The 18,376-nt window shown below is 39.2% G+C and overlaps 1 long non-coding RNA gene across 1 annotated transcript in view; it reads right to left on the bottom strand.

Annotated features, from left to right (window-relative positions):
* Positions 1 to 1,135: 1,135 nt before the first annotated feature.
* LOC148224001 (uncharacterized) overlaps positions 1,136 to 18,376 on the bottom strand; it is a 150,533-nt gene continuing 133,292 nt past the window's right edge. The window contains exon 3 of the long non-coding RNA XR_015803565.1: positions 1,136 to 1,182. This is a non-coding gene — a long non-coding RNA (uncharacterized LOC148224001). The remainder of the gene's footprint in view (positions 1,183 to 18,376) is intronic.

Below are 18,376 nucleotides of genomic sequence, written 5' to 3'. Positions count from 1 at the left end.
AAACATTCTTAAACAGCATTTTAAAGTAAAGGTCTGTTTTTAAATGAGAGATCCTTCCTTTTTTAATAGTTTACCACGTGTTTATTTGACATGTAAAATGAATCAATGAGCATCCCACAAAGTAATTTCCAGGATCATTTGTAACTCAATCTTCAACCACAGAATTTCCCTCTGTATCATAGCCTCTTTCTCTGAAGTAAATACCAAGACAACACCGAATGGAAGCACAAAGGTGACTTGTATCAACTTTTGGCATGGCTTGGTTTTAGTTTTGTGATTCAGGAAGATATGGAAATAGTTTTTTAGAGACAGATAAATTATCATTTACATAGATAAGAAAGGCTACAGGAGATTTACAGAGATCGAGTTGATTGGAAGACTTTCTTAGCTGGCAGATTAGACATGACAGCCAAGGAGAATAGAAATGCTCATTTTCTACTGCATTGCCTCCAGAACGTTCACCTTGATGAAAAACTCAATCCTGTAAGGTAATTGATTCAATTCCTGTGAATGTCAACAGCAAGAGGTGCTCAGCATCTCACAACTTTGCCTCAAATGAAATTGCAAGCTGCACACCACCAGCAGGTTTCTATCAACAGCAACCTCCTTAGTACAGGGTAACGAACCAACAAATGTTTTTCTTATTTCTGTTAGGACTTAACTGCTCATTTTTATGAAACAACTTCTCTCATGCAGAGTAGTCTACTTATCACATTATGTCCCTGATTAACAACATTCTTGATATAAGGAATTTTATTTCCTTATTTCCTTATAAAATTTTTCTCCTCCAGCCAAAGGGACCTGATTTAACACTGACATAGTATTCCAACTACTGACTTCCATGTAGCTGTTCTAACTTGTGCACCACTGACGGGTTTGACAGTTACAGATGTGTTACCAAAGGCACGACGTCGAGCGTTATGAAGTGTGCCTTCAAATTATGGATGCCCAAGACTAGAGAAATATCTGGAAGGCCACCACATACATGCCAAGGGTCACAACATTTTACCAAAGAAGTTTCAGATTTCTTTTTCAGAAGACACATGCAATACAGCTAAAAATCATGGCATGCTGGGTACGCATTCTCACAAAAACAGACATCAAATGACAACAGATCTTATGAAATTGAAAACTTACCGGTCTCTCCTCTTCTTCCCCGCTTACCTCTTTTCCCTGGAGGACCTAAAAAGAAGATGGTGGATTGTAACTTTTCCCCTTGAAATTACACGTCAAATATAATTTGTTGGGATGTAAGGGCATTAGACTGATGTACTACAAGAAGTTCGGAGACTTCAGCTGAGCAGGGGCAAATGATAACCTGAGTAAGATTTAAGGAGTTTGTGATAAATTTGACAGCTATGGTACCCACTAAATGTTCCCTGAAAAAAGTCTGGGAGAAGCTTTAAAGGTAATCCAGTTCATCCCTCTTTTTCAAGGAAAAAGTTAACCACATTTAAATTTTTATTGCAACTTCCATAGGCTTTTTTTTCTCCCCAATATTTCACTGTCCTGACAAGTGGAACATTTTTCTCTATGTTTTCACTGCACTGAAGCCCATCAATTCTTGTGCTTTCCACCATGAACCTCACAGAAGAAATTATTCCTTTTCTTCTCTCAAAAAATATCTTTGTATTCCTCAGAATTGCTGCACTGTTCCTTCAATCATCCTAAACCAAATACATTGTGGGACATTACGTTTTATTCAATTATTCCTGTATTAAGCCAAAAGATTGGTATTTATTTGTAAGAGTAAATCCTCTGGAATTATTTTTCAGCCTCTATCTGAAAACATGCAAGAGATGAAGAAATCATCACCTGGCTTGCCATACCCCAAACATTTAAAACATGTACATGTTGCCAGACCCAATGTACAGTGCTTCGCCTCCAGTTTGTATTTGTTTATTTGCCAGCCAACACAATGGCTTAGTCACTGTATGCTTTTTGCTGAGAAATCTTTACTTTTCATTGTCTTTTCTCCAGAAATATTTATATAATACAACCAGCATTGGCACGTCTGGAGGGGGGAAAAAAAACAAAAATCCTTTTTGTCCCTCATTTTTGCCTTCAGTATCCTTTTCCAAAAACTGCAGATTTCAGATGTCAGACTGCAGACACTTTCCCCCCTCTTCTTGGTGACCTTGACACACTGTTCCTGAAAATGCCAGGAAAGCACATTTGCACTTCTCCATGTACAGCTTGGAGGAGAAGCAGCAGCTGTGGGGGTGACACAAGTACTGAAACTTGGCTGCTCTGAAAAGAGAACCACAGGTGGGACTCTCAAAGCTGCTGAGGAGAGGCAAGCACATGGGTGGAATTTCCAGAAGCAGCGACGCGTGCAGGAGCACAAGTACCTCTGCTGTGGCTGTATCACACCGTTTGTAATAGATATGAGATGCACAGTTGGTTTATGTGCAAATGGCCTGCTACTTTAAACTTTAGAAATCATCTGAAGCATCATGCAATAACTTTTAAATAGCTTTGCATTTTATATTTGCAACAATCTGGCTTAAAAGACTAAGATGGTGAAGCGAATAAAGCACTACTGATTTAAAGAGAAAGGGAAGGGAGAGGAGAGGAGAGGGGAGGGGAGGGGAGGGGAGGGGAGGGGAGGGGAGGGGAGGGGAGGGGAGGGGAGGGGAGGGGAGGGGAGGGGAGGGGAGGAGAGGAGAGGAGAGGAGAGGAGAGGAGAGGAGAGGAGAGGAGAGGAGAGGAGAGGAGAGGAGAGGAGAGGAGAGGAGAGGAGAGGAGAGGAGAGGAGAGGAGAGGAGAGGAGAGAAGAGAAGAGAAGAGAAGAGAAGAGAAGAGAAGAGAAGAGAAGAGAAGAGAAGAGAAGAGAAGAGAAGAGAAGAGAAGAGAAGAGAAGAGAAGAGAAGAGAAGAGAAGAGAAGAGAAGAGAAGAGAAGAGAAGAGAAGAGAAGAGAAGAGAAGAGAAGAGAAGAGAAGAGAAGAGAAGAGAAGAGAAGAGAAGAGAAGAGAAGAGAAGAGAAGAGAAGAGAAGAGAAGAGAAGAGAAGAGAAGAGAAGAGAAGAGAGAAGAGAAGAGAAGAGAAGAGAAGAGAAGAGAAGAGAAGAGAAGAGAAGAGAAGAGAAGAGAAGAGAAGAGAAGAGAAGAGGAGTAGCTCTTGTCTTGAATGTAGAGGTTTCCTCCTCTCCTCCAGCATTATAAATTCGACTAAAATCCTTCTTGCCTGTTCTAAAAACTATTAGAACATTATTATGTATTGTGTACTATGGTGCAACAGAAGTTTAAGACAACAATATTATACAAAGCAAGAATGGCATGGGATAGTCAGAATAAATAGCAAGAATACTTTAGCATCATGAAAAATAGCAAAAATGTCATTTAAGTATGGAGAATCCTGCAATTTCCTCCTGTAAGGGCTATCTATAGAAACTTCTTACACAGGAAATAGCATGTTACAGACACAGTAAATCTCTATATGCACCTTCTTTTCTCTCTCCCCCCCACAGCCAACACTGAAACTTCTTAAAGTCCCCCTGCCTGCACACAGCCTTGCAGAGGCCCTCTGTGAAGAATTCCTGGGCTGTACCCAAGCTCTCAACACAGATGTAGAGCAATTTGGCATCAACATGAACATGGATGTGCAGGAGAAACTTAGAATGTTCTTCTCCAGGTAATGACATGTCATTGTGCACATAGAAATAATATTCTCCTAAACAGGGTGGTGACATTTTATTTTACTAAACTTTAAATGTGATATAGGTGTGCACACACACAAACAAGTCTACTACCAGGTTTGCTTTTGAGAAAGGAACAGCACTTTGAAACTAAAAATTTTGGCTACACACCAGCAAAAGCACATTGAAGTCACTAACAGAAAAATCTTGAATGTCACTTCAAGCTATTAATTTTAGGAAGGAATGAAATCTGTCCAGAAAACCAGACTTCCATAGAGCACTGTGTTGCTAATTTAGCTGTATACAGGGACAGCAAAAAAAACAGGCTCCAGTTCAGTTCTTTGACATGAAATGCTGATCCCTTCTAAGATGTTATTCTAAGATTATTAGATTTAAATGTGTAAATCGTCAGAAAAATTACTCTTATAATTATGTTTCCAAAGTAACCACACTGCTGAGGTTAGGAAAACTACTCTGGACTTAGACCAATCTTAATGAAACTCTACCACTGCCCCTGACCATCAGACCAGCAGTATTTAAGGGCCACTGAGTGGCATGTATCTCTTCTCTCTCTCATTTAAACTTTCTTGATTTGTACACTATTCAAGTCAGAGTGGTGGCATTTGCAACACTAATTAATTGTGAGATGAGAGATGGATCTTGTGAACTTCTATTAGATTTTGGTGATCATTTGAAGAAATAGTTTCTTTATATTTACCTATTTACTTACTTTTTACCAATACAAACTAATTCATTTTAAACAGTTTACCACAGATGGTTTCAATTCACAGAAAAATAACTCTGAAATCTATGGCCATCACTAGATGACCTACTGCTTCAGAAAGTACACAAGCTTTCATGTTTTCCTAAACAAGCTGCTTTCTCTAAATCTCAGCTGGTAACATATCTGTAGTTGCAAGAGTTTCAAGCTATCAAAACTTTGAGCATTTTTCTATAAATATTAATTTTCTATCTGTCTATAATTTTAACTTTGCACTAATTGGAGGACTTGGTGGAGATTCATCACAGCAGAAGGAGAAATGAATAAAGCTTTATTATGGGCAATGTCAGCTTACATCAAGTCCACAGTTTTTTACAGCACAAAACACTCAGCATGACACAAGTACTCTGAATTTTCCTGCCTGGGGGAAAACAAAAAGTCTCTTCAAGAGTATCAGAAATGTCTATGCTGAATTGAATTTATTCCAGAGTACTTTAAGAGTACTTTCTTTTAAAATATACTTTTGCATTCAAGATATGAATATTAGGAAGAAAAATAAAAGTTCGAATCTCAGTGGAGTAAGTTGGGTTAATAAACACTAAAGATATTGAGCAATAAGCAAAAGCTTGTTTATAGTAGCCAACTTTGGCAAAACACTGTTTTTCCAGGATCACTAAATTTACCTACCTGTAGGGAGTAAGAGTGAAATGCCAGATCACCTGGTTTTCACTTCTAACTTAATTTTAATTTCAAAATATTTGAAATTATTTTATTCTTCCAAAACCATTTATAAATCGAATTATTATCAATAGAAAATTAAGAAAGAAATTTTTTCCATTCAATTAAAAAAAAAAAATGTCATTGCTATTGCATATTTATGAAGAAATTTTGGAATTGAAAAAAACTAAAAACTAATGGAAACTAAAAGTCAATTATAAATTATTTATCTAAATTTATCTTCTCAAGCACAAAATGTCAGCCACTCAAAAATTAGCTCTTACCTATTATAAGAGTCTGTCAGACAAACAAAAAAAAAACCACAAATTAAAAAAACCCTCCCACCCTGTAAAAAAATGGACAAAAACACCCATACTCTTTAATTGTATTTATGTATTTACAGCAAACAAAAATTCTACATTTCAGAAACAGCAGATAGAAAAAAAAAAGCAAAAACCCACCACACTTGGTGGGTGAGACATAGAGTTCCTCTATCAGTGCCTGCCAGGAACATCAAATGCTTGGCCTGCTGATCTAGAAAGTCACCAGCTTATCTAGAAAGTAAAGCTTGTCCTAGTTTTGGAAAGAATTACAGTGGGATTATCAAGTCAAAAGAAACATCTTTGGCTGTAACAAACTCCAAAAGCTATTCATTGTCATTGCAAGTAAGAGCTACACCAAACCATGCACCAAGCTACGAACAGCACAAGAGTTCAGAATCCTGTTTCCTCTTTTACCGATGCCCAGCACATCACTCATATGTTGTGTCATACACAGACTCATTAAAAATAACGAGTATTCCACGTGCACATGAGAAGAATAATGTTTTCCTGGTTATTTCAAAGGACGTCCCATTCCACATGAAGTTCACAGGACAATGAAGCAACACAGGATTTTTGCCTGTCAAGTCAGAAAAATGAACTAACACAGCTACATTCTCAGAATAAATCCTGGGCAACTTTGCTAAAGGTAGTAGAATTACTTCAGTATAATCAGGCATAAAACTGTCATCCTTGCTAAAATCATCTGGACTAAAATATCCAAAAATCAGCTGAACTATACCAACTAAACCATCCTTTTTTATTCAACTCTGATACTGGTATAATAACTGCTATTGGTTGCATTTCAAGCTCCATCACTCCAAGCTGTAAATGGATCCAACTCCTTCCTTTCCACTTCCTGAGTACAACCTAGCTGTCATCATTTTATCCCACTTCACATTTTTCCCTGTCAAACTGACTCAGGAAGGAGTAGGACACTGAAGAGAGCCCACAGGGAGAGGTGCCTTCCCAGCAAACTGGCACCTGTGCCTCAGAGCTGTGGGAGCACCAGCTGGCAATGCAGGTCAGCACTGCAGGTGGGGGAGCAGAGCAGAGTGGCAGCTCCTGAGCCTGACACCTCCTCCTGTGAAGTACCCATGCCACGAACAGTGGGGTGGCTCCAGGTAATGCTGTGTAAGTGTCCCATCCTGCCAGCCTCCACCTGCTGGGATGGTCACCCCTCCAGCAAACAGCACTGGCATATCCCAGTGAGCTGAGCACATACCCGATGGATGTCTGTCTTGGCAACATGTGATTCAACAGACACATCCGTGGTCCCTTCTCAAAGCATTGCCATCAATGGGAAGATTTCTATCTCCAAAACTGAGCATGTTCATATAAACTCTGTATAGATCTATTCCAGGCTACTTCATCAGCCTTTTCTGCTCTCCCCTCTTTTCTCAGCTTTTTAAACTCATGTAAAACTTGGGACTCTTCTTTCCTCACACTCTGCATAACCACTCCACCTGATGTGTCAGTCTTCTTTGTACCTAAGTCTCTCGTGACAGCCTGCCTGAACTTCCTACCTCATAAAATTATCTACCTCATTTTGAGTCTTGGCTGGATAAATAACATCCATTGTTTCACACACAGTACATCATCTGTTTGGCTCACCATGAAGTATCATTGCATTGCAGGGCTTGGATACATGTCAGAAGCTATTATGCAACTTGGCTGAGGAAATGTCAAAAATTAGTCTGTCTGATCCCCACAGCAAAGCAACCTGGCTGCCCCAAGTCATATTTGTACCACTTCTGTACATGTTAAATATCACCTGACTCGAGACATCTAGCATAACATAATTTCACTAGTACCAAATGCCACTGAGGAAGAATATCATTATTGTCACCTGCAAAATAGCCAGACCTGCCCACACACCCACACATATGTATATTTTCACAGAATCATAGAACGGTTAGGCTTGAAAAGAACCTTACATACCATCTGTTTCCAATCCCCCTGCCTTGGGCAGGAATGCCACCCACTAAATCAGGTGCTCAGGGCCCCATCCAACCTGGCCTTGAACACTACAAGAGAAGCAGCATCTGCAGCTTCTCTGGGTAATCTGTCCCACCATCCTCACAGTAAAGATTTTTTCCTAATATCTAATCTAAATCTCTTGTCTTTTTCTTTAAAACTGTTGCCCTTTGTCCTAGCACTATCTGCCTGTGTAAGAAAGTTGTTTTTCCTGGTTTTTTATAAGCCCACTTTAGGTACTGAAAGGCTACAATGGAGACTCCACAGAGACTTCTCCAGACTGGAGAATTGGACAATTCCAATTTTCTCAGCCTCTCCTCTCAGGAGAAGGTTTCAAGCCCTCTGACCATCCTGGTGGCCTCTTCTGCACTCACCCCAAGGGATCCATATCCTTATCCTGGAGATCTCAGAGCTGGACACAGTACTCCATGTCCCTCACTCTGCTGGCCATTCTTCTTGTGACACAGCCCAGGACACAGATGCCTTTCTGGGCTGTGAGTGCACACTGCTAGTTCATCTCCAGCTTGTCATCCACCAGAATCCCCAAGTCCTTCTCCACAGGGCTGCTCTCAATGAATTATTGCAGTCTTGACTCAAGTCTGGGATTCAGCATTCTGCCCTGGGACTTGTTGAACCTCATGTGGATCTCGTGGGCCCACTTCTATGGCTTGTCCATGTCCTCCTAGATGGCATTCTGTTCTTTTTTGTCAGCTGTACTGCCCAGTTCATGTCATCTACACACTTGCTGAGGGCACTCTCAATCTTGCTGTCTATGCCACTGAGAGAGATATAAAAGAGGACCAGTTCCAAGACAGAGCTGTGAGGGACACCACTCATCACTAGCTGTTTTCCATCTCACCTGTAAATCCAAAGATGCTTTCCTTCTATAACAGTTACAGTTGAGGGTTCACAGTAATCCTGGGGTTTGAGCATTCCCTAAACACCACACAACTTCCACTTCTCTTTTCTGCCAGCTGCACTCATCACTGATACAGTTTTCTGGCATGAATGTATTGCATCTGTTTGGTTCCATTCAGACCCAGGCACTGGAGTGTCTGAAGCCACAATTTCCCTGCCAACCCCTCAGATAATTCTTTGGGTGGAAGCTGCCTGGGAACTTTGTGAATGTTTCTGGTGCTGCCCTCTGGGGCTAGATGTTTGAGTTCCTAATGGATATTCCTCTTTAAGTTCTCTGCTGGCTACCAGCTCCCATCCCAGCCTGAAGCCTGAATTCATTAAACACTACATAAAATATCAGGTGCATGTATCTTTTCTAAAAGCCACAATATATGGTGGGTTATCTGCTTCCTACAGATACCACCCATAACATAGGTAAGAGGTGTGAGAGCAAGTTGTGTCTACAGATCCTCCCCCCATCATTTTTTTTCTTTGCATTTTTATGTTACTGTCATTTTCATGTTCTGTAGGAACAGCAAAAGTGGAACCACTGGCTTACCAGAGCTACAGCATATTTTGTATTATACTTTATCCCTATGTATGCCTACACTTTGGCCATGTCCCTGGCCACAGCTGCAGTTTTAGGAGTGCCTTCACTAACCTAATCATACATACATCAAAACTTTCCTCAATCACAGAAGTCTCACACTGCGTTACAGTCCCAAAATTCAATCATAATACCATTTCCTCTTTTTCTTTTTTTTTCAATACTAGAAGGACTGGGGTAAGAAACACTACTGCTTACGTGAGCTCATTTTAGGAAGATTTAAAAATGCAGAAAGAATAAGTTCTTAAGCTTTGCATTTTTTAAAGGTTACCACATCACCACAGAGCTGTGGCAGAACACAAGGAACTGATGATGATAGTTAAAATACTGTCAGAGGTGAAGATTCACATCTATAAGAAAACGAGTGAAATGATGCACGCCATATCTCAGCATTTGTATCCAGATATAATTATGATCTATTTTGCCTAAGTAGGCTGAAATAGATCCCAGTAGCTTGAGTTGGAACAGTTTGCCGGTTCTTACAGACTAAATTTTATTGGTAAGGCTGTTAAACTATTTTAATGAACATATAACTCTCCAAGCACACATGATCATCTTGCAAACACAGAAATAGCTACTATCACCTGGCTGACAAATATTGCTGAGGGACAGCTGAACTATGTAGGGATAGCTATTCTATACTAGCAAGGCATGAAAGTATTATCATTTCAACTAGCCATTCCATTGTATTATTATCATGCCATATCAATAGTTGATATGATGCAAAAAGCATATGTCATACTGAGAAAAACTATTTAAGCTTAATTTAACTTTTTCAAATAATAACGTGGATGAGATAAGAAATAAGGTATCAGAATTAAATTATGCTTCAGCCTCAACAGAATTTAAATTAACTTTAGAAAGGAATTTAGACACTTCTTAAGGACACACAGCCAACCAGATGGTAAAGCAACTACACAGTACAATTGTAATTGTATAAAAGCAAAATCCTCAGAATTAGAAATCCTTAAAAACTAATCCTCCATCCACCTTTAGGCTGAAGTCATACCTCAGTGTCAAAGTTCTGCCATCAGGAAAATGAGAAATAATTAGAACAAAACGATGCAAAGCATATTATTCTTCTCAAATGCAGCGCTTTGGATACAAGAGGTCTCAAGTACAGAGTCGTATTATAATCTCCAAGAAAGAGTCATTCCTTCCCTACAACTTACAGAGTAACACCAGCTACAGGTACGGACAGAGGAGGTCTGCAGCAATCCAGGTTGTGTAGCTGTGAAATGGGGACTTCTCCGTGGCAGTAAGTACCTCCCTCAACCCCAGTGAATGGCAGGTACCTTTCCATGCAGTAGCAGGGAGCAGCCATCTATCCTTGCTGTGGCTTCAATACTACTTGGTGTCTGAGTAATTTTTCACCTAAGCCTTTCATGGCCTTGCATGTGCATGGGAGACTTTGGTCATTCCTTTCTCTGAAGGCTCACTCTAACCGGAGGAAACCCATAGCCTCAAAGCTTCCTCAACTAACTAAATGTGTATATCTCTCCTCAAGACAAAAGGACACCTCTGCCATGTCACAGCAATATGATCATAGCCTTAGATGTGTGGGCCACATAAGGGCTGAAATCTCCACACCACGGTAGACTTAAAAAGGCTTTTTCTACTTCCTCACAAGTCTTACATAAATTTTTTTCCTTCTGCTGTAACTTCCCATCACATTCCTCATGTCCTTTTCCCTTCACATTTCATCAATCTGATTTTGTTTGCTTGTTTTGCTCTTTTTTTTTTTTCATTCTTCTTCCTTGCTGGCCATATGGCTCTCAGCTGCCAGGCCCAGTACAGCAGAAAGCTAGGTGCAACAGCTGGAGAAAAATCCTGCCCAAACACCCACACCAGGCTTGGACACAGTCTTGGTACTCTTGGTAGATGAAACAAAGGCTGCTAGTTTTGCTTTGGAACAGTTGGTATAGCTCACCTCAGTGCAAGCATGGGATATGTTTAGCATATGAAAAGAATAATTTTTCCAAGGCTTCTAACTTTGTTGGGTTGCCATCTTTTAACCACACATGACAACAGCAGAAGGTCACATAGAACTGATATCAGCCAAGGCTAAATCTCAGTCTTTCACTCCAAATTACAGCTATGTGAGACTTAATTCACAAAGAAAAGGTAAAGCCGGAATACATTTCCTTTAGCTTTCATTCTTAAACATCTGGTCCTGCTTGGAAAGAAAAAACAACATACTGCAGCTGCTTTTTGGCAAAAAGGTAAGTCACTGAAAACCCAGTCTCACAATGACAGGGAAGAGGCAATGCTAACAATATGTCAGGTCCTCACAACCCTGATCACAACTGGTGATGTTAGTTTCACTGGCAGTAATGAAAATAAAATTACCTAAGGATCACAATTCAGATTACTCTGACAGCTCATCATAAAATGGGAGTTTTGCTACAATTTTCAACAAGCACAGATTTTAATTAATAAAAGTGCTTTATTTATCTTTTAAAAGGACTATAATATTTTTAAGTTTTGGTGCATTTGTAAAACTCAGGATATTTTTATAAGGTACTCAACTTTTCCATGTATTATTTTTCTTCTCAGCTCAAGAGCAAACCTAAAATCCAAAGTATTGGCATGAACAAGTAAAACTCCCATTACATATTTTGTCATATCAGCTTCATTTTATTCTAGAAATTTCCTCCAGAAAAGTCACTGAGTAACCTTGCCAGGTTTTTAAAGATGAAGAACAACAACATCAACACCAATTCCATTAAAACTGTACAACACAATTGAAACCAATTTTTAGCATCTTAGACACTTACAATGTGGAGTCCAGGTGTCTCCTCTTACTGCAGATTTGATCCGCATGCTTAAGTTTTAATCCATGATTGACAAGAGTTCGTGATTATGATGACAGATTAAAGTGTTCATTGAATTCAGAGGGTTTTTATTTCAGTTGTGACAGTAGTGTACTGGGAGACAATGAAACACAATATCACAGGATTAAAGGCAGCACATAACTAGTCAGGCACTGGTACTGCAATCATCTTGGTCTCACACACATGCAGATCACCCATTTAAACATAAAACCCTACCCTGAACAGTGCATATTCCTTTCAAAGTCTTACTCACGTGCCTCCTCTCATTTCTAACATAATAAATATATCATCTGGCGAGGAGCTTAGTGACAGCTGCACAAGTTAGTTCTAATTACAAAAAAATAATGAGTGGTTTTAAAAGGGCCAATAAGTCTCTATTGCATAACAGAAGTAAAGCAGCACAATTATTGCTTACAAGCAAAGGTAAATACATAAATAAAAATTGTGCTAGGACTGCCTTACTCTTAAACTACAAATGTCAGTTTCTCCCATATAATCTAAAAAAAAATCCCTTTCTTGATGCACCATTCACCTAGAGAAGTGGAAAACAACAAACTGCAGACAAATGCTTCCAAATATGTTGCCTGAATTAATGCAGGAGGTACTCAATTGAAAAAGACAAAAAATTGTAAGACTGCTTTGGTCTACATCTTACAGCTGCCTGTGAACTTTAGAAGTGAAACAGGCTTTGGTTCCCAAGGAGATGCCTATTCAACCTGACAGACACCAGTAAAATATTTTTATTATCCTGGGCGACATCCTGCTTCTCGATCTCGATTATTTCCAATAGCAAACTTTCCCCCAAAAAAACCTTCAAAGAAAGGGAAATCTCCCATGCTTTAAACACTCTCATGAGACTACACTCATGAAATATAGCAGCTTGTCTTTCATCCACTGGATATTACTTCAGGTTGAGATGTGACTGCAGTGTATAATGTCAATAAAGAAGGCTCCAGCAGATGCCAAAACAACCAGAACTTGGATTATTCTTGCTGTGCAGGTCTCTTTCATAATTTAAGAGGATAATCAAGGGAAGTTGTACTATGTCACGCTCAGAGTAAGATGTAGTGACTTGTTTCATCATATTTTTTTCAACTGTTTTTAAGTTCCAAAAAATTTCTGATATAAATGTAAATCTTAGTACATATCCCACATATGGAGAACTTGCAGAAAGGAGCACAAGAGAATGGATGCTCTCAGCTGCTTCTCTCCAACCAGCTGTATCTACGGTAGCTTGGAAACCATCCAATGCTGTAACTTTGTCAGCCAACTGTAACCCCATGTTGAACTTAAAGAACTTAATCCACTCTATTATTGCCTTTTCACAGGTGGAACCTGTGCCGTTTTCTTTTATCAATATCCTTCTCATGACATAATAAGACTCTCTAAAAATCTAATAACTGTTCATATTCATTTATATAGCTCATCTTTTACCCATACAAAGAAAATTAACTAGCAGCATAAATAAATAAAAAAATCCATCTCAAGCAAAGCACATGGCGTTGAGCTATCATTTTAGATGGCAAGACAAATATGCACTCAGAGTCAAATACAAACACAGAAGAGCCTTCTACTTTATAGACAATTCCAGAGGGCCTTATAAGCTTTGACTGAGGCAAATCTTCCCATGAAGCAGTGGGGCTTTTACTTGGACAAGTACTGAATATAAAAGAAGCATCCTGAGATTTGGCAGAGTTTCAAAGAAAAAGCATGTCATGAATGTTCTTCATAATGTATTGCAAAACTAACTATCCTCTAACATATGAGAGTTTACATATGCTGCTCTGTAAATAAGATAATTAACACACTAGTTACACATAACTTACTATTTATGCAGGGAGGTTAAGTGCAAAATTTACTCAGTAGTTTCAAAAGTAAAATAAAGACATTAACAAAATTTTTACATACTCACTACTAGAATGGAGTAAAAGCTGTTACTGAAGTCAATAAAGTTAATCAAATTTTAGATAGCAGCATGCTTTTCTAAATTGTATCCATGCATGAGTGGGGACCAGCATAAGCCAGTTGCAAAAGAAATACCTCTCACTGCAAACAGGGCAATCTGCTCTTGGTCTTCTATCTACAAAACACAACTGAAGCTTTCCACCATCAGCTAGTTGCAATAGCATTTGGAGTAAAATGATAATAACACGTAACAAGCTTAGAAACAATGAGATCATGGCTTTTTACCTACAACTCAAGCTGCAACAAGTCTGACATGTGCAAAACTACTGAAAATCTGTCTCTCAGCATCACAACTGAACCATAAGGAGCTTACCATAATGGAAGGCTGTTCCTTGTACAGATGTTTGAGAAGAGTTACAGTCTTAACCTGCCCAGATGTGACATATGCAATGTGTCACTAAAGGAATATACCACTTTTTACGAACATCTTTCTTAGTGAAACTGGACAGCATGACTTAACACAGCCTTAGAAGAAGGGGATGTTGAAAAGCACTGTAAGGCTCTGCATTACATCTAAAACGCTGTCCAGAGTTAATAAATTGATATGGTGCTGTACCTAAATGTCCTTAGAGAACTTACAAGTTAAACATTAGCACTTTGCTATGACTAAGTGCTACATTTTACAACAGGTAAATGCTATATTCATCATATAATGGTATTTGTAACCCCTGCCAAGGTTAAGCAGTAATCAAAGAATCTTCTCTTAAAGTTTAAACTTTAGGATTGAGTCGGGAAGTGAGTCATCGTCATACCCCTTTACAGTTACAGCTATGTACTAGCAAGGGCCACAGACCTGCTAAAAGTGTCCAGTCTTCTTGGGAAAACATCTGCACACAGCTCTCAGGCCAAAAAAAAAAAAAAATAAAAAGGCTACAGCTTTACTTAGATCCCAAAATCAGTCACAGGAACACATGTTCCTGAACAAAACACTAACTTGGCAATGATGTTTGGAACATGTTATAGTTTGCATATAAACCTACTTGGCAAGTCAGACAGCAATTGGAATAATTTCTCTTGGATAAAGAGACAGACTAACTCCTCGATGCCACTCATGAGCAAGCATGCTAGGGGGTCTGGCAATGTTTCTCAGATGTTACAACGTCATGACCATCTGCTGAATATCAAAGCCCAAACATCAGTGCTGAATTAAGACTACAATATCTACCCTTGTTAGTGAATGCAATCAGCAAAAGCCTACCCATCTGAAAAGACACTGGAAAGCCACCTGTTTGTTGTGGCCTTTCAAATACAGCCACAAGGCAGACAGTGCTAGAATGCACAAACACACACAGAGAAGGAAGAAAGGTTTGGCAGACCCAGGGGAGGCAGCCTGTAGTCCACACAATAAAATACCCCCACAAATTTCATGATTAGTGAATGTGAGTCTCTAGTCCAAACAATCTTTATTGAATTAGATGACAGACAGATTCAGAAACTGTCATCAGAAATCTTAAAGGCAACAAATGTATGAATAATTTAAAATTCGGGCAACATTCACGTATTAAATAAAGGCAGACCTTTAACGAATGATCTATCCTTTTGAAAGATTGTATTGATTTGTTGGAGGTTGAATTGTTCCCTCTTTTTTCTGTGGAATTTTTCCCATTGTTATGCTAAGTTTTTGTGGCTACACCTGAGTAGCAATAGTTTTCTCTCACAGGGGGGTAGGGACTGGGGGAGACCGGAATAAAGAAAGGTGGGACAGGGGGCCGGGGGGCGCTCTTGCTCTCGCTCGCCCGTGGAGTCGGAGGAAGATGGCTGGGGCATCCTGGCATCCTCCCCGCCATCCCAGCACCGGGAGCCACGTTCCCTGCTGTCGGACATCACTCGGCTGCTTTCCCACCTCATCCTACTACCTCCAGACACTCTGCCAAGCACCACGACCGACACCGTGAGGGGGAGTCGCTCCTCCATCCCTCTCACCCCTGGGCCGCTGCCGCCATCACCCAGCCCTCTTCGACTGCGCGGGACCTGCCCTGCCCACAGCACCGGTAACTGAGCGCAGGGAGAGACGGCCTTGGCCAAAGAGGGACTGGAACTGAGCTATACTGTTCTGTTTTGCTGTCAATTTTTATAGTTGTTGTTTCTTTTGTTTGCCTTGTTAGATATATTAGTAATGAACTGTTACTCCTAACTCCCATATCTTCTGTCTAAAAGCCCCTAATTTCAAATTATAATAATTGGAAGGGAGGGGTTTGCATTCTCTATCTCAGAAAAGGAGTTCTTGCCATTCTTTAGCAAATACCTGTCTTTCAAACCAAGACATAATTGTATTCATTCCTGTGGAAAAGAACATCCACTCAGCTACTGGTGTGATGTCAGACATGCACCATTAAAGTTGCTTTTCGATGAGAAGAGATGAGAAGACAGGGATCTGCAACAGGATCACTTAGAGGCTCAATAGGAGTTCAATAGGGGTGGCCTAGTCATTCTTAAGCTCTTGAAACTCTTGCTGAATTCATCATGAAGAGTACTTTGACATCCGATACTGATTCATGTGGCTGTTACCTATTAAAATCAAATATTTGGTGGGGAAAGGGAGGAGGGAGAGAAGCTTTATGCCTTTTGGCATCTCATTATCACAATAGCCAACAAAACAGATTGTTTCTTCACTTATGTAACCATCAGTAAATGCAACTAGCACCCTATGATCAAACATTGATTCTGATAATTCAGGCTTTCAATAAGATGCATTACGTCTTCTAAGGTACAACAAGATGTAAGCAAACTTTCCTCTAAAAATAAAACTCAACAAAGACAAAAATACATGTTTAGTACACAGGCTATTACAATTTCCTCTAAAAACACTTGAGATCTAGAGAATAAAATGCTTAAGTAAAACCCAGTTGCTGTTGGCACCATTACTAGCAATGCCACTGGTACACTGTCCATCTTAAAAAAGACTGAGTTCATGTTCTGAAGCACAGTAACGTAATTTTCACCATTCAATACATGGAAACAAAATAAGATAAAGATAGATACCAGTGATCTAAAAAAAAATACTGAGACAGCAAATTTATAAGTAGCTGCCTCATTTATCAGACTGCAATGCATAGCAAAAACTTATTTCCTCTGAAGCATTTTGCTATCAATGTTATGCTATTAAGTCATTATTTCTTCATAATCAGGAAGCGTGCATCCCAAATTTTTTATATTAAAGTATGCAAGTGTATGCAATCTATGTAAATACTTGAGGAAAAAAAAGGTTATTAATTCTGCTTGAAGAAACAGATTGAATATGGAAAACAGTGTCCTAGCGCTAGCAAAATTGCAGGTACATGGAGCTTTTGGAAATCTTCATCTATTTATATTCTCTGGCTAATATAGATTTTTTCAGACCAGGATCAGAGGAGATTAATGAAATTACTTTCCAAAGTCTTTTAAATTGCATAAACAACTCTAAGAGTTTGTACAATGCGGTTGTGCAGCTCTCCCACACAGTGAATCTATCATACAGAAAATCAAGACGCACTGAATTAGCACTGGCACCCAAGTAATTTGCTCAGCATGCAACGTAAAATCTTGATCACTATCTTTTTCAGACATCATAGAAAGCTGAAAACTTCAGTCATGACTGCAAAAGTATCATTCCTCCACTAAGAAGTTTTGCATCATATAGACAAAACAGGTTAGAAAATAGTATACAGGAGGACAAAGTTCTCTTCCGTTACAGTAAAGGTGCAATTATTTTTCTGTTCCACTCTCTTCCTGAAGTCGTCACAGCCTCCTGCAGCCAGCACCTACTCATATTAAGGATCAGTCTTGTTTTTCTGTACTACCTCATTTTTGCTTGCTACTCAGTGTAAAACCATCTTCCAGATACCTCTTTGCTTTCCATGAGACCTACGGGCATCTGGACAGTCTCCACAGCACACCTGCACAATGAAAATGCTAGCCAGTTGACCAAAGTTATCTCAATACCTTTTCCTTGCATGAGATTGTCGAGACTTACCATACCAGTAAAGAGCACGGGCATCAAACCTATATATAATTAATTACTCAAACCATATAATTAATTTTTCAAGCTCAAGATGCTGTCACATATGTAAATTACCAAAAAAGTCAGACTGAGAGTTGCAATCTTCTTAACCCATGTTCACATTTTGTAGAACATCACAAGCAACTGTCAATTTGCCTTCTCAATTGTCAAACCATATGCTGAAAACTTCCTTCAGTTAATACCTTCCAGAAGAATGGGAATTCTAGGTTAAATAATATAATATGTAGTGTTGGAAATTACTAGCTCCTTGGTGGGATTTTTTTATTAAAGTAATGAAAATCTGACAAGCACACAACTGGTACTTTGTTATCTTCACATCAACGCAGGAACAAAGCATTCTGAGGACTACACCAAAAATTCTTAAGCATTCAAACTACCTCCTCAGTCAACACATAAACTCAGTTTCAAAGCCTAAAGAAATTGAGACTGAAAATGGTATCTAATTTAAAATCCTGCTGCATATGTGAATATTCTGAAACTTTTCAGTACCCCTAATGTCTTTGCAGTAATTTGTTATTTTCCTTCTATCAGAAGTCACTCACTTTGGCTCTCAGGATCATGTCATCAACACATGAGTTGGAAAAATATAGGAGCTAAAACTCCAATTAGAACATGCATCACTCAGTATTTACAATTCATATACTTTGCACATGGAGATAGGAGATTTACTATCAGTTCTTAGATCAGCCACCTACTGCAA

Source organism: Sturnus vulgaris, chromosome 4 (genome assembly GCF_052056855.1).
Source record: "Sturnus vulgaris isolate bStuVul1 chromosome 4, bStuVul1.hap1, whole genome shotgun sequence".
Lineage (NCBI taxonomy): Eukaryota > Metazoa > Chordata > Aves > Passeriformes > Sturnidae > Sturnus > Sturnus vulgaris.
The sequence above is the reverse complement of the archived record's forward strand: the minus strand, read 5'-3'. Positions and strand labels throughout refer to the sequence as shown.